Here is a 15,854-nt window from a genome sequence, read left to right on the forward strand (position 1 = left end):
ACCACTCTCCCTCCTGTGCCCTACTGCCATCATAAAGGTGTGGATCTGGACTGTGCTGTTAAAGGCATGCACAGAGAGTCTGAGACTTGCAAGCCATGAGGAAATTCATCACACACTGACAGTCTAAACTGAGGATGATGTAACCCTAAGGAACAGAACTCTTGGATACATCCTTTCAGTTTCTAATACGTAGACATGCATGCATGTACAGTTATTGGTAAGTGTATTAGCTAGAATTTATTGAGTGCTTACTGTGTGCTGGACACTTTTATTTTTTTATTTTTTTTAACTTTTATTTAATAAATATAAATTTCCAAAGTACAGTTTATGAATTACAATGGCTTCCCCCCCACAAGTTCTTTTTTTTATTTAATAAATGTGAATTTACAAAGTGCAACTTTTGTATTGTTGTGGTCCCCCCCCAACCTCCCTCCCTCCAGCGGCCCTCCCCTCTCCCACTCCCTCTCCCATCCCGCCCTTCATCGAGTTTCATTTTCAATCACCTTCATATACAGAAGATCAACTTAGTATACACTAAGCAAGGATTTCAAAAGGCTGCACTCACACAACCATACAAGGTATAGGACATTGTTCGACTAGTAGTGTTGTTTTTAAGTTTCATAGTAAAACACATTAAGGACAGAGACCCTATGTGGGGAGCCTATACTCAGTGACTCCCGTTGTTGATTTAACAATTGGCACTCTTATTTATGACATCGTGCTGGACACTTTTAAATATTTCCAACTCTCAGTGTGCCCCTGTAGAATGGGTGTTATTTCCATTTTAAACAGAAGAACTGAAGTTCAGAGAAATTAAAATTTCTGGCTAAAATGACACAACTGTGGTGGGGCTCTGACCAAGGTCTTGCCTGATGTGTTACATTATCCAATAGCAAGTTTTCTTTATTTTGGGAATGAGAATTTTTGGGATGTCTGGCCAGAGGCCTTGACTCTATGGATGGTGGCTCTCCCTTCCGATCAAGTGTGTGATAAAAAGGCCCTGGCCCCGCAGGGCAGCACGCTCTACCCGGAGCTCTCTGTGGGGCCCCACAAACCTTTGTTGCTGCCAGTGCATCTATGCCTGGTCCAGCTTCAGCACCCACAAGTTCCTATGTCTGCCTCTGTTAGCGCCCTGGTCCTGTGCTGAACCCTGTCTGATGGGGGCACTAGAGTGGCTAGGATGGGAACATACAGGCTCTCTTGGGCTGGTGGTGGTCAGGTGAGGGGGACAATAAGAAAAATGGTCAGAAGGTGAAGTAGGCATGGTACACTGGTCACTGTGTGGGTGGGCCAGGCAGGGGGACAAGGGCACTCAAGGGTGGTGTTCTTGGGTTTTTGCCTTGGGCTGCTGAGTGGGCAGTATAGACAAGAGCACATCAACCTTAAGGCAAACATGAAGGAAGCTTACACTCGTGCTTCCCACATGTCACCCTCTCTGGAGATGGTCCGTGACTTCATGTGGTGAGGCTGGGCCACCACAGGAAACGGTTTGCATGGCCTTCAGGACTCCTGGCTGAGTTTTAAACAATTGTAGCATAAAAACTAAAGGATGGTTTGGTTCATTTTTCTATTGCACAATGTGTCTGTTCTTTAGGAAGCTGATTTATGGCAACACGTAACTTTGCTGCTTCCATGGGTATTTCTTTTCTGTGAGTACTGCTCCTTTACGTATTTATATTTATCACATTTAGACATGCAAACAAGGCATTCTCTAGAATGTGCCTTTTTTTTTAAGGGAACGCAGAGACAATTTGAAATGAAATTGAGGTGAATTTATTTTAGCTTTCACATTCTATGTAATGGTACTCGATTTTCTTGGGCCCCAGTTGTCTAAGCCTGGGGTTCCCTGAACAGCTGCTCCTCAAGATCACCTGGGGAGCCTTGAATAGATGTGGCTTCTTGTCATGATCCCCCTCTAGGGGGTTCTGACTCACTGGGGATGAGGCACCTGCATTTTAAGTTCGTCAGAAAATCCTGATGAGCAGCCAGGCTCAGGAATTGCCCATCTGAGTCAGTCTCCAGATTTATAGCCTCAGTATTGGATTACATTAGCATTTTATTTTCTTCAAAGGCTCTGTGGGCATTTTAGGGTAGATTTAAATGGTATTGTATTAAAAAAAAGCTAATATTCTTTCACTGAGTGTTTGCCATTGCCAGATACTGGGAAAAGTACTTTTTAAGGAATTGTAATCCTCATTGAAGAGTTATTGGGCATCCTCATGTTCCAAAGTCAGGGAAAATGAAGCTGAAAGAGGTTGGAAAAATTCTTTGTATTTTTTTTAAGATTTATTTATTTATTTGAAAGTCAGAGTTACAGAGAGAAGGAGAGGCAGAAAGAGAGGGAAAGAAGTCTTCCATCTGCTGGTTCACTCCCCAATTGGCCGCAACGGCCGGAGCTGTGCCAATCTGAAGCCAGGAGCCAGGAGCTTCCTCTGGGTCTCCCACGCAGGTGCAGGGGCCCAAGGGCTTGGGCCGTCTTCTACTGCTTTCCCAGGCCATTGCAGAGAGCTGGATTGGAAGTGGAGCAGCTGGGAGTCAAACCGGCAGCATATGGGATGCTGGCACTGCAGGCAGTGGCTTTACTTGCTATGCCATAGTCAAGGCCCTGGAGAAGTTCTTTGAGTAACTAGCTCAGATGACCAGGTACAAGAACACAGCACCCAGCTAACTCTGATTCTGAAAGGCAGCCTGCTTCTGAACCATTGTGCAGAACAGCAAGTTTGTGGGGTTAGTGATGATTCCAGAATTCTTCACTTTTTGCATTTTTGAAATAAGACACCTACCTCTGTTATTTGTGGGAGGGTAATAAGTCAAGGTTAATACTTCTGACAATGGCTGAGCAGTCTAGTAGAGAAACATCTGTTTATTTTTCTGCAAAAGAACTAGAGAGAAAGCTCTTTGTCTTGGTCTACTTTCTGTTTCTGTAGCAAATGCCTGAGATTGGGAAATTCGTGAAGAGCAGAGTTATTTGGCTGACAGTTCTGGAGGCCAGGAAGCTCAAACTATGATACCAGCACCTAGTGAGGCTCTTCTTGTGCATCATAACACAACCAGGGGAGGCACAAGGAAAGACAGAGCAAGGGTGCTGACTTGGTTCTCTCCTCTTCTTATAAAATCATTGAGGTTATCCTGTGGGTCCAGCCCATCTGACCTCACCTGATCCTATTACCCCCAAAGCCCCAACTCCAAATGCCATTAACATATGAATCTGGGGATTTACTCTCCAAGGCATGAAATTTTGGGGGATGATTTGAAATCACAGCATGCTTGTTGGGAAAAACAGATAAGCACAGAAAAGCAGAGAAGAAGAGCAAAAGGAAAAACTATGGTTTCCTAACTATTTGAATCTGTTAATATATTTTATTCTTTTCTGAGCCCAGATTGATTTGTTTATTACTTATAAATACAGTAAAACCTTTTATTACACACTTAATGTATCCAGCAGTTTACTACACCCAGAAGATGCTTCTGTTTGTGCTGTCATAAATCGATGAGAGACTGTTAATAGTAACACTGGCTTAATCACTTTGATGCTTCTTGTTGCTAATGGGGACTATAAAAATAGATGGATGTGTGAATAAATGTGCTTTCTGAAATGTGCCAGGCTTGAATGAGGAAATGCATGAGCCTGAAAAGGCAGGTCCACAGAAACCTTAGTGATAAGGATGCTAACACAACACCTCCTTGCTTTAGCATAATTCTTTGACTCTTTATGAAACATTTTCTTTCAACTTTACAATAACCCTGGAAGGAGGCAATTTGGCTTAACCCTTCAGGTGAGAAACCTGGGCGCTCTCCTAATCCTGAGCATTCTGCCGTCACAGCCTCCCTCTGGATCCAGACGGACCTGGCGTTGGCTCATTCAAGCTCGTTCTTCCCAGCCCACCACTGCTTCTCACAGACCTGCGGAGCCTGCAGTTTCCCAGGATGCTTGGATTAAAGCAGGCTCGGCTGACATTTGAGAGCAGCTTCAGGCTGCACAAACATACTTCAATCATGGGTGAAAAGGAAACAGAGCAGCTCAGGAGGGAATTTGCCATAAATTCTTAGCCTTTTCAACAGTTCGACTTTATTAGGGCATGAGCCAGTGATATTTTTCTTCATTTTCTAACTTAGATGCTCACAAAAGGGTTATTGCTTTGTAATATTTAGTTTTCTTGGCATTGTAGCTGAATTAAATGCAGACCAAGTGAGACCTGGAAGGAAGCATCTCCTCTCTTTCTGATCTACTGTCCTGGCCCAGTTTCCTATATTTAATGAACACAGTGGTGAACGTAAGAATTGACCTACATGCTGTGGGCCTCCACAGAACCAGGGCAGGCCTTGCAGAAATGAAGAAAAATATCATGTAAAATGTGGCTTAAATTGGGATTGCTTTTTTGTTTGTTTCCTCCAGGCCTGTCTGTCTGTCTGGCACCCATGTGATTTTTCAACTTGGAACTTGTAGGTTGAGGGGAGGAGGGGAGACATTACAAAGTATTTTTTTTAAGTTTCTGTGTTTTATTAACTGGAGAGTAAGTTGATTCCATCATATTCCCAATTCCAATGTTTAAATTTAACTGAAAAGTGATCCCTGTTAAATATAAGAGTGGGAATAAGAGGGAGAGGAGATGTACAATTTGGGACATGCTCAAGCTGACTTGCCCCAGATGGTGGAGTTAGAAATGTGCCAGGGGATTCCAATCCAATCCAATCAAGGTTGCGTGTACCAATGCCATCTCACTAGTCCAAGTGATCAATTTCAGTTCACAATTGATCATACTGTATCTGTTATTTCTGAAACTACAGGGCATCTGGAGCTGATGAGCACTGGGTTGAGTGGGGGCTAGGGGCTCTGTAGAAGGGAACTCTGATAAATTCGTGTCAGAACTAGACTCAGATCTGGTGAGTTTGTGGACAAGGATCAGAGTTCTGAGGGAGTTGGAAGGAATTCAGCCAGTGAAGGACTGGCCCAGAGGTAACCTTGATCACACAGGCAGGGCAGATGGTATTAAGTCTCGTGGGCACTGCCGGTCCTGGTGGTGCCTGAGGACCAAGAAAAAGCCAAGAGGGATGTCCCAAGGCCTCTCTCTGCTTTTTAGGCCGACTGGGGTAGGTACTTTCCTTCTGTAACCTAGGCAGGACACAAATCTGCCTGTTTTAGGCTGCCAGCCGTTGGAGGAAAAGACCTCTTCCCATCCACCACCAATCACATTAAACTGCACTGAGCCAACAATGAGGAACACACAACTGTGAGATCCTAACCCTGGGAGGGAGAAAGATGAGTCAGAAACAGCAGAATCAGATCTCAGCAAAATACAGCTGCTGGCATAAATGGGTGAAAAGGCAGTATGGAAACCTAAGGAGATTGAAGTGCATTTGTTACAAAAAGACTTTCTGAAGAAAAAAAGCAATGTTTTCATCTAATCAGTAGGTGAAGCTTAAAGAGTTAACAGTCACTACTGACACCCACCTAGGTGGCTCGGAAGGTGAAAGCACAGAGCAAAATCACACGGATATGAAAATCATAAGGGAAAGGGGGAAGCAAGGGAAAGACTGGGAGGAAAGAACAAGGAGATTTAACCTGCAGATGATAGGATTTACAGGAGGATAAAAAGATCGACTGAAGAAGAGACAATAATTAAGGACATACAGAGGGGTGGGCATTGTGGTACACTGAGTTAAGCCACCATTTGGGATAATGTATATCCCATATTGGAGTGCTTGGGATCAAGAGCTGCCATTGCCTCTCACCCAGCTTCCTTCTAATGCACTTGGGGAGAAAGCAGACGATGGCCCCAGTAAAGGGGTTCCTACCACCCATGTGGGAGACCCAAATGTGGTTCCTGGCTCCTGACTTTGACCTGACCTAGCCCTGGCTGCTGCAGCCATTTGAGCAAGTGAACTAGTGGGTAAAAGATCTCTCTCTCTCTCTCTCTCTCTCTCTCTCTCACTCTTTGAAATAAATTTGTAAATATATAAATAAATCTTTTAAAAATATACGAGAAGAAAATTTCTGGACAGCTTCATGGAAAGCTCTGAATCTGTATCTGGAGGGATTAGCCAAGTCCCAGGGCAGATTACTGAGAAAAGTGAAACCTGACATATGAGGGAATCTTTTAAAAGTTTGTGGAAAATGCCTATTATGAGAACACAATGCATGGATTTCAAAATTTTTTGCGCCAAAGTAAATGTATCATGTAATTTTTCCATGAACTTTTTGAAGTTCCCTCATATTCTGGTAAAAATTGAACTCTAAAGAGAAAATCTTAAAAGTTTATGCCAAGAAGAAATAGTTACTTACGTAAGAATGTAAGATTGACATCATCTGGAGGCTAGGCAATGCTGGAATAAAATCAAAAGGAAATACACAATATGAAAATTCTTTGCCCGGCTGGGTAGGGCGTAGCAGTACTAAATGGCTGCTGTAAGCTTGAAAAAAAGGAGGAGGGGGGGTATCCAATGGCCAGTCAAGATAGTCAAGATATTCACCCCTCAAGGCAAGGGAAAAAAAGTGATTTCAAGGTATGTGATACTGTAGAGCATTGCACTCATGTTCATTTCATCAGCAAATGTTTGAAAAAGACTCAGAGCAAACAGCAATTGAACTAAAATAAGAAGAGGTAATATAGAGGAAAGGAAACATTACTGAGCTAAGAAATTTGGCTTTTTGTCTGTAGATCATAGAAGACTAAGCAGTCCCCAGCCTTGGGACTGGAAGCATAGCAAAGGAGGAGAGACCATGGCTTCGTGAAAGGATTCCTAATGAAAGTAGACCCCAAGACAAAAATGGGTTCATTACTTAGATTTATCTAATACTTAATGAAAGATAGTTGCAATGTTACTTAAATTTTTCTAGACAATACAAAATGGAAAAGGTTTGAATTCACTTAATGGAACCAATCTAATTTTTTTTACTTTAATAAATTTAAAAACTATAAAATTTGCAAACTGTAAACCAATCTAATTTATGAATATTGATGCTGAAATTGAAATAAACAGAAAAATAGAACCTAGTGGAGTTTTAAAAGAATATTAGACTGTGAACTAGTAGAATTTATTTTAGGAATGCAAGAATAGATGAATATAAGGATATTTATCAATATAATTCATTGCTTCAACAAATGAAAAGAAAAAAATCATGTCTATATTCATTTTTGAAAAAGAATCTTTTAAAATTCTTTTAAGAGAAATACAGAAATACAAGTATCAACCTAAATACAATAAAAGATTATTCACCATAAATTAACTGCAATTATTAAGTGACAAAACATTAATCTACTTCTGTTAAAAATCAGGAACTGGAAAGGAATATTACAACTGTCTTTATACAGCTTTGAGTTAGGGTTTATAGTGAATGAAATAAGAAAGGAAATAACTGACACTGTTTGAGTCTCTTACCCACATGCCCAAGTCTCATGTTGGAATCCTTCACTTCAATGCTCAGTTCTGGCTCTTGACTCCATATTCCTGCTAATGCAGACACTGGGAGGCATCAGGTGATGGCTAAAGTGATTTGGTTCCTCCCACCTTTGTGGGAGACCTCACTCTGTGTGCCAAGCTTTTGGTTTTGGCCACCAGCCCAGCCCAGCGCCACATTGTGCATTTGGGGATTGAACCAGTAGATAGAAGATCTCTGTCTCTGTCTCTGGTCTCAGATTAATTAATTAGTTAATCAATTAAAAATAGTCCTACTGGTGGCATGTTTTTTATAACTTTTCAAAACCACTAAGACTCCACTTTTAGGTATTCAAAAAAGCCACTCAACTTTGGAAAAATAATTGTTTAAAAAGGTAGCTGGAAATGTTAAAACCTGGAGTGGGCATTGTGGCACATTTAAGCTGCCATTTTAATGCTCACATCCCATATTGCAATGCCTAGGATCAAGTCTCACCTGAGAGTTTGATCTGTCTTCCTGCCAATGTGCCTGGAAGGCAGCAGGTGATGGCTCAGATACTTGGGTTCCCCCACCCATGTGGGAGACCTGGATGGAAGTCCTGGTTTCTGACTTCAGTGTGGACAAGCCCCAGCTGTTGCAGGCATTTGGGGAATGAACCAACTGATGGAAGATAAGTCTCTCTCTCTCTCAGACTTTCAAATAAATAAAAATAAATAAGTACACTTAAAAAAAGAGAAGTATTAAAGTATCTTTCTTTTTCTCTAATTAAGCAGTCCCAGCAGTGAGATTTCTAAACAGAAAGGAATGTGTAAGGTTTTATTTTCAGAAATAAAAATTTAAAAATTCATTTATAGTAACTTTAAATACAATGCCTATTTGTAAATAAGTATATTAAGAAAGACACAGAACCTATAGGAAGAAAACTATAAAATCTATTGACGGACACACAAAACTATCTGAATACTTGGAAAATTTGTCAAAGGAAAAACTTAGCACAAAACGTATAATTTCTGGGGCCAGCAATGTGGCATAGTGTTGGTTAAGCCTCTGCCTGTGGAGCTGACATCCCATATGGGCACCAGTTTGTGTTCCAGTTGTTTCTCTCCTGAACCAGCTCTCTGCTATGGCCTGGGAAAGCAGTGGAAGATGCCCCAAGTGCTTGGACCCCTGCACACCTGTAGGAGACCCAGAAGAAGCTCCTGGCTCCTGGCTTCATATCAGCTCAGCTCTGGCTGTTGCAGCTATTTGGGGAGTGAACCAGCTGATGGAAGATCTTTCTCTCTATCTCTGCCTCTTTCTGGCTATAACTCTGCCTCTCAAATAAAGAAATAAAATCTTTTTTTTTTTAAAAGGATAATTTCTTCAGAATTCATATATACATTTTAGGTAATTTCTGTCAGTATCCTAATTGAGAGTTTGTAATCTTAGAAATTAGATTATTCTTCCAATTTAACAAATAAATAAATAAACAGAAATATAACTTCTTTATAGTTTATAAGGAAGCATGGACCTTTTAGACTAGCCAAGAAAATCTGTGAAAGAAAAATGATGAAGAGATTGCCCTCATTGGATGTTATGAGCCACTTTTAAAACAATAGCATCAATACAACCTTGGTTTTGGGAAAAAGAAAGAGATTAGTGGAGAGTAAAATAGATAATGCAGAAATGGAACTTAATTTGTGTGAGAATTTGTTATTGTAGAGGAGGAAATGGCTGGATTTAATAATACGGTATTGAGATTCTTGGTTTTCCATCTGGATGAAAGAAAATTTGAATCCAAATATGCACAAAATAATGCAAATATCATTTAAAAAAATAGAGAGTTAAATACTGGGCTTTAACTTACATAGTGTGGTGGTAGGAGAGATCTCTACCCAGACTAGAAGTTCACAAGCTATAAAAGAAAAACTTTACCAAGCAGACAGAAACACAAACAAGTAGATGATAGTAAAGAATCAGTGAAAAATAGGATTAATGGATTTACATTTAATGATATGTAAGTAATTCTTACAAGTTATTAAAAAGGAATAAATTGGGGCCAGTGCTGTGGTATAGAAGAGTAAGCCTCTGCCTGCTGTGTTGACATTCCATTTGACTTCCAGTTTAAGTCCTGGCTTCTCCACTTCCAACCCAGCTCCCTGCTAATGCACAGGGGAAAGCAGCAGAAGATGGCCCAAGTGCTTGGGTCCCTGCACCCACATGGGAGACCTGGAAGAAACTCCTGGCTCCTGGCTTTGGCCGGGCCAAATCCTGGCTATTGTAGCCATTTGGGGGGTGAACCAGGAGATGGAAGAATCCTCTCTTTCTCTGTCTCTCCTTTTCTCTCTGTATCTCTGCCTGTCAAATAAACAAATCCTTAAAAGCAATATAAAAATTTAAAAGGCAGAAACTTCCCAACAGAAAAATGGACAAATGATATGCAAGACTATTTGCAGAATAACAACTCCATATGGCCAGAAGTTTATGGAAAGGTACTAAAAGTGACTGATGTTTAGGGACTTTAATCTGAAGTAACAATATCTTTTATAAGTGGCCAAGATTTTGAAAAGCAGTGATATCCATTGCTAGTGAAGATGTGGGGAAAGAGACCTGTGCAGTGCTGGTAGAGACATAAATCATTAATCTTGGGGGAAAGCAGATGATCAAATGCTATTATAATTAACCCTACACATTCCTTTCTGTATAGGAATCTCACTGCTGGGACTTTGCTGTAGTCTGAATGTTTATTTCCTCCCCAGATTCACATGTTGAAACGTAATCATCAATGTTATGGTGTTAGGAGGTGAGGTCTTTCAGAAGGTGATTAATTCATGAGGGCTCTGAATGCCCTCACTAGAGAAGCCCCCACAAGAGAAGCTCCATAGATCTTCCTTGTCCCTTCTCCCATGTGAGGACTCAATGTCAAGGTGCCATCTATGAAACAGAAAATTGGAACTCACCAGATACTGATTCTGTAACTACCTTAATCTTGGACTTCATAACCTCCAGAATGTTGAGAAATAACTTATGTTTATAAGTTTCCCAGTTTATAGTATTTTCTTGTAGTAGCCTGAAGACATTAAGACAGACTATTTTTTTTTTAATTTGACAGGTAGAGTTATAGACAGTGAGAGAGAGACAGAGAGAAAGGTCTTCCTTCCGTTGGTTCACTCCCCAAATGGCTGCTACGGCCAGCGCTGTGCCGTTCCAAAGCCAGGAGCCAGGTGCTTCTTCCTGGTCTCCCAAGCAAGTGCAGGGGCCCAATCACCTGGGCCATCCTCCACTGCCCTCCTGGGCCACAGCAGAGAGCTGGACTGGAAGAGGAGCAACCGGGACTAGAACCTGGTGCCCATATGGGATGCTGGCGCCGTAGGTGGAGGATTAACCAAGTGAGCCGTGGCGCCGGCTCCCAGACTATTCTTAAGAACAAAAACACTCATATGTAAAGATATTGTGCTGTTTAATTTTATGTGTGAACCTTGGGCCACAGGGTGCCCTGATACTTGGTCCCGTATTATTCCAGATTTGTCTGTGAGTATATTTTTGGATAAGTATTACTGGAGGGTGTTTGAGTCAGTAGACTATGTAAAGCATAGTGCCTCCTCTAGTGTGGATGAGACTTATTCAGTTAATTGAAGGCCTGCATAGAACAAAAAACCTGACTCTCCTGGAGTAAGAGGCAACTCCTGCTGCCTAACTACCCTGAGTTGAGATATCGGTCTTTTCCTGCCTTCTCACTGGAACCAAAGCATTGGCTGTTGTTAGAGCTTGAGCCTTCTGGCTTTTGGATTAGAACTTAAAACATCAACTCTCAGTCTCCAACTTGCCAACTGTGGATCTTGGGATTTTCCAGCCTCTAAATTCTGAGAACTAATTCCTTATAATAAATCCATATAATATAATATAATATAATATTTATAATATATATTAATTATATATATTATATATTTTTATTTTTTTAACTTTTATTTAATGAATATAAATTTCCAAAGTACAGCTTATGGATTACAATGGCTTCCCCCCCACAACTTCCCTCCCACCCGCAACCCTCCCCTTTCCCACTCCCTCTCCCATCCCACTTCAAGATTCATTTTCAATTCTCTTTATATGCAGAAGATCAGTTTAGCATACATTAAGTAAAGATTTCAACAGTTCGCACCCACATAGAAACACAAAGTGAAAAATACTGTTTGAGTACTAGTTATAATATTAAATCACAATGTACAGCACATTAAGGACAGAGATCCTACATGAGGAGTAAGTGCACAGTGACTCCTGTTGTTGACTTAACAAATTGACACTCTTGTTTATGGCATCGGTAATCACCCTAGGCTCTTGTCATGAGTTGCCAAGGCTATGGAAGCCTTTTGAGTTCACTGACTCTGATAATTTTTAGACAAGGCCATGGTCAAAGTGGAAGTTCTCCTCCCTTCAGAGAAAGGTACCTCCTTCTTTGATGACCTGTTCTTTCCACTGGGATCTCACTCACAGAGATCTTTCATTTAGGTGGTTTTGTTTATTTGTTTGTTTGTTTGTTTTTTTCCAGAGTGTCTTGGCTTTCCATGCCTGAAATACTCTCATGGGCTTTTCAGCTGGATCCGCATGCCTTAAGGGCTGATTCTGAGGCCAGAGTGCTGTTTAGGACATCTGCCATTCTATGGGTCTGCTGTGTATCTTGCTTCCCATGTTGGATCGTTCTCTCCCTTTTTTATTCTGTCAACTAGTATTTGCAGACACTAGTCTTGTTTGTTTATGTGATCCCTTTGGTTCTTAGTCCTATCATTATGATCAGTTGTGAACAGAAATTGATCACTGGGACTAGTGAGATGGCATTGGTCCATGCCACCTTGATGGGATTGAATTGGAATCCCCTGGTATGTTTCTAACTCTACCATTTGGGGCAAGTCAGCCTGAGCATGTCCCGAATTGCACATCTCTTCCCTCTCTTATTCCCACTCTTACATTTAACAGCGATCACTTTTCAGTTAAGTTTCAACACTTGAGAATAACTGTGTATTGATTACAGTATTCAACCAAAAGTATTAAGTAGAAAAAACAAAAAAAATACTAAGAGGGATAACGTATTAAGTTGTTCATCAACAGTCAGGGCGAGGGCTGATCAAGTCACCGTTTCTCATAGTGTTCATTTCACTTTAACAGGTTTCCTTTTTGGTGCTCAGTTAGTTGTCACCAATCAGGGAGAACATATGATATTTGTCCCTTTGGGACTGGCTTATTTCACTCAGCACAATGTTTTCCAAATTCCTAACAGGGATCACTTTTCAGTTAAAATTTAAACACCTAAGAATAATTGTGTGTTAATTACAGAGTTCAACCAATAGTACTAGAACAAAAAAAATACTAAAATGGATAAAGTATTACATTGTACATCAACAGTCAGGACAAGAGCTGATCAAGTCACTGTTTCTCATAGTGTCCATTTCACTTCAACAACTTTTTATTTTTTGACAGGCAGAGTGGACAGTGAGAGAGAGAGAGAAAGAGAGAAAGGTCTTCCTTTGCCGTTGGTTCACCCTCCAATGGCTGCTGCGGCCGGTGCGCTGCGGCTGGCGCACCGTGGTGATCCGAAGCCAGGAGCCAAGTGCTTATCCTGGTCTCCCATGGGGTGCAGGGCCCAAGCACTTGGGCCATCCTCCACTGCACTCCCTGGGCACAGCAGAGAGCTGGCCTGGAAGAGGGGCAACCGGGACAGAATCCGGCGCCCCGACTGGGACTAGAACCCGGTGTGCCGGTGCTGCAAGGTGGAGGATTAGCCTAGTGAGCCGCGGCGCCAGCTCTCATAGAGATTTATACAAGGTAAGTACCTAATATTTATCAGGAACACAATGGCTTCTTGAATTATTGAAAGATATCATGGTATCTTATGGAACCATTAAAAAGCAAAAACAAAACAAACCTCTGACTCCATTGCTTGACTTGAAGAGATTTCCATGAAGTAATTTATAATGAGAAAAGCAAGATGCAGAAAAGTGCCTAAAAGGCCCCAGCACTGTGGCACAGGAAGGTTAGGCCACTGCTTGCTTGCTGCTCTGCTTCCGATCCAACTTCCAGTTAATGCACCTGGGTGGGGGATAGTGGGTGATAGCACACCTGCTGACCATGTTGGGGGAGACCTGGATGGAGTTCTGTGCTCTTGGCTTCAGCCTGATAGAGACCTGGCTGTTGCAGCCATTTGGGGAGTAAACCAGAGGATGGAAGATCTCTTTGTCACCTCCCTCTTTCTCTGTCACTTTATTAAATAAATAAATAAAAAATTTAAAAGGTTTATTTATTTATTTGTAAGGAAGAATGATAGAGAGAAGAAGGGAGAGACAGAAAGAGAGATATTCCATCTGCCGTTTCATTCCCTAAATGTCTGCAACAGCTGGGGCTGGACCAGATGGAAGCCAGGATCCAGGAGCTTCTTTCAGGTCTCCCATGTGGGTGCAAGGGCCCAAGCACTTGGGCCATCTTCTGCTGCTTTCTCAGGTGCATTAACAGGGAGCTGAATTGGAAGTGGAGCAGCTGGGACTCAAACCGATGCTCATATGGAATGCTGGCACTGCAGTCTGTGGCTTTAACACACTGTACCATAGTGTCAGTTCCAATAAATTTTTTTAACAAAGTTCTTAGAACATAGTTTTACTGTTGTGAAACAAATAAACAATACCATATCTTTTATACATATGTTCCTTGACTTATGATCAGGTTACATACTGATAAACTTTCCAGACATTGAAAAATCATGTCAAAAAAGCATTTAATGCACCTAACCTGTTGAATATCACAGCTTAGCTTAGCCTACTTTTTTTTTTTAAAGATTTACGTATTTTATTTGAAAGTCAGAGTTACACAGAGATAGGAGAGGCAGAGAGGGAGAGAGAGAGAGAGGTCTTCCGTCTGCTGGTTTACTCCCCAATTGGCTGCAACAGCCGGAGCTGCGCCGATCCGAAGCCAGGAGCCAGGAGCTTCTTCCAGGTCTCCCACATGGGTGCAGGGGCCGAAGGCTCGTGGGTGCAGGGGCCGAAGGACTTGAGCCATCTTCTACTGCTTTCCCAGGCCATAGCAGAGCACTGGACCAGAAGAGGAGAAGCTGAGTCTTGAACCGGTGTCCATATGGGATGCTGGTGCCTCAGGCCAGCCCCAGCCTACTTTTAATATGCTGAGAACCACTACATTAGCTTATGGTTAGGCAAAATCATCTAACACAAAGCTTGTCTTATAATAAACTTATGAATATATCATGTAATTTATTGACTACAATGCTGAAAGTGCAAAACAGAATGATTTCATGAGTACACTTTTGCACCATAATAAAGTAAAAAATTTTAAGTCGAGGAACATCTACATGTGTACACGTTTGTATAGGTGTGTGTTTATATTATTATATGAGCAGAGAAAAAAATGGAAGGACACATAATGGGTTGTGAAGATTCCTGTTTGGGGAAAGAGACCATGATTTTTGTGGAGCTGTAAGAGAGAATGGGGCCAGAGGAGCAGAAGAAAACTGAAAGACCAAAATGTGTGATAGGATACCTGTGTACATTGAATTACAAATGTGTATGTTTGTGTAAGTAAATTTTAAAATAACATTTTTAAACAAGGAAGAATAAAGAAGAAAACCTGATGGGTGGGGCTGCCAAAGCCCCTCCAGATCTAGCACAATTGGAGGGTGGAATAGCATTGGTCAGGATGGTAACTCCATGCCATCTCCCTGACCAGCAGCATCCTACAAGAGAAGCCACTTGACCTAAACCATATGCTATTTTTAAAACTAAAAATGGAGTTACATGTACCAGATATGAACAGGCCAGGTTAACATACCGGAGAACTCTGTATTATAGTTCAGGATAATCAAAAGACTGATAATGGTGGTGCTGAAAATGTTTACGACAACTAAAAAAAAACTAGAAAGTTCTTCTTATTCTGTACCCTAGAGTATGCTGTCCTGAGCTGTTCCAGTATGTTTACTGTCATTTAAGAGAGGCTTGGCATTTAAAAAAAAAAAAATCCTTCTGCTAAAGAGCCAAATAATTCTTACGTAATACTGAGCTTTTTTTGGCGAATTAAGGAGGACCTAGTATCTCTATTGTACATTTATGACTTCGGAGTCCCAGAGCAGATTGCTATGCTTATTTATAGAAAGAGAATCCATCTCTTTGTCTCTGTTATTCTTGCTGCTTATTGCTGCTCACCAGCATGGAAATGTTGCCTCAGTCCATCAGGAGGGCAGGCACAGCTCTTCCAATAATGACCTCCTGCCTGTCCTTAGCAATTACAGGAAACAGGAAGTCACCAAGAGAGGGCAAGAGGCTTGAGTTCCATTGTTAGTCATCACCCTCTGTAGGGTACAGGACTCTTTGCCAGGAGTCTGGGGCTAGGAACATTTGCAGCTGCAAAATCGCCTCTGTGGCCTCTCGAGAAGAGGTTGCAGCAGGAAGATGTCTGAATGAGCATCACTTGGACACCTTCCTGCAGGTGTTCAGCATACTTCACC

The sequence above is a fragment of the Oryctolagus cuniculus genome, chromosome 1, assembly GCF_051225735.1.
Source record: "Oryctolagus cuniculus isolate XC-2025 breed Fujian yellow rabbit chromosome 1, ASM5122573v1, whole genome shotgun sequence".
NCBI classification, from domain to species: Eukaryota; Metazoa; Chordata; class Mammalia; order Lagomorpha; family Leporidae; genus Oryctolagus; species Oryctolagus cuniculus.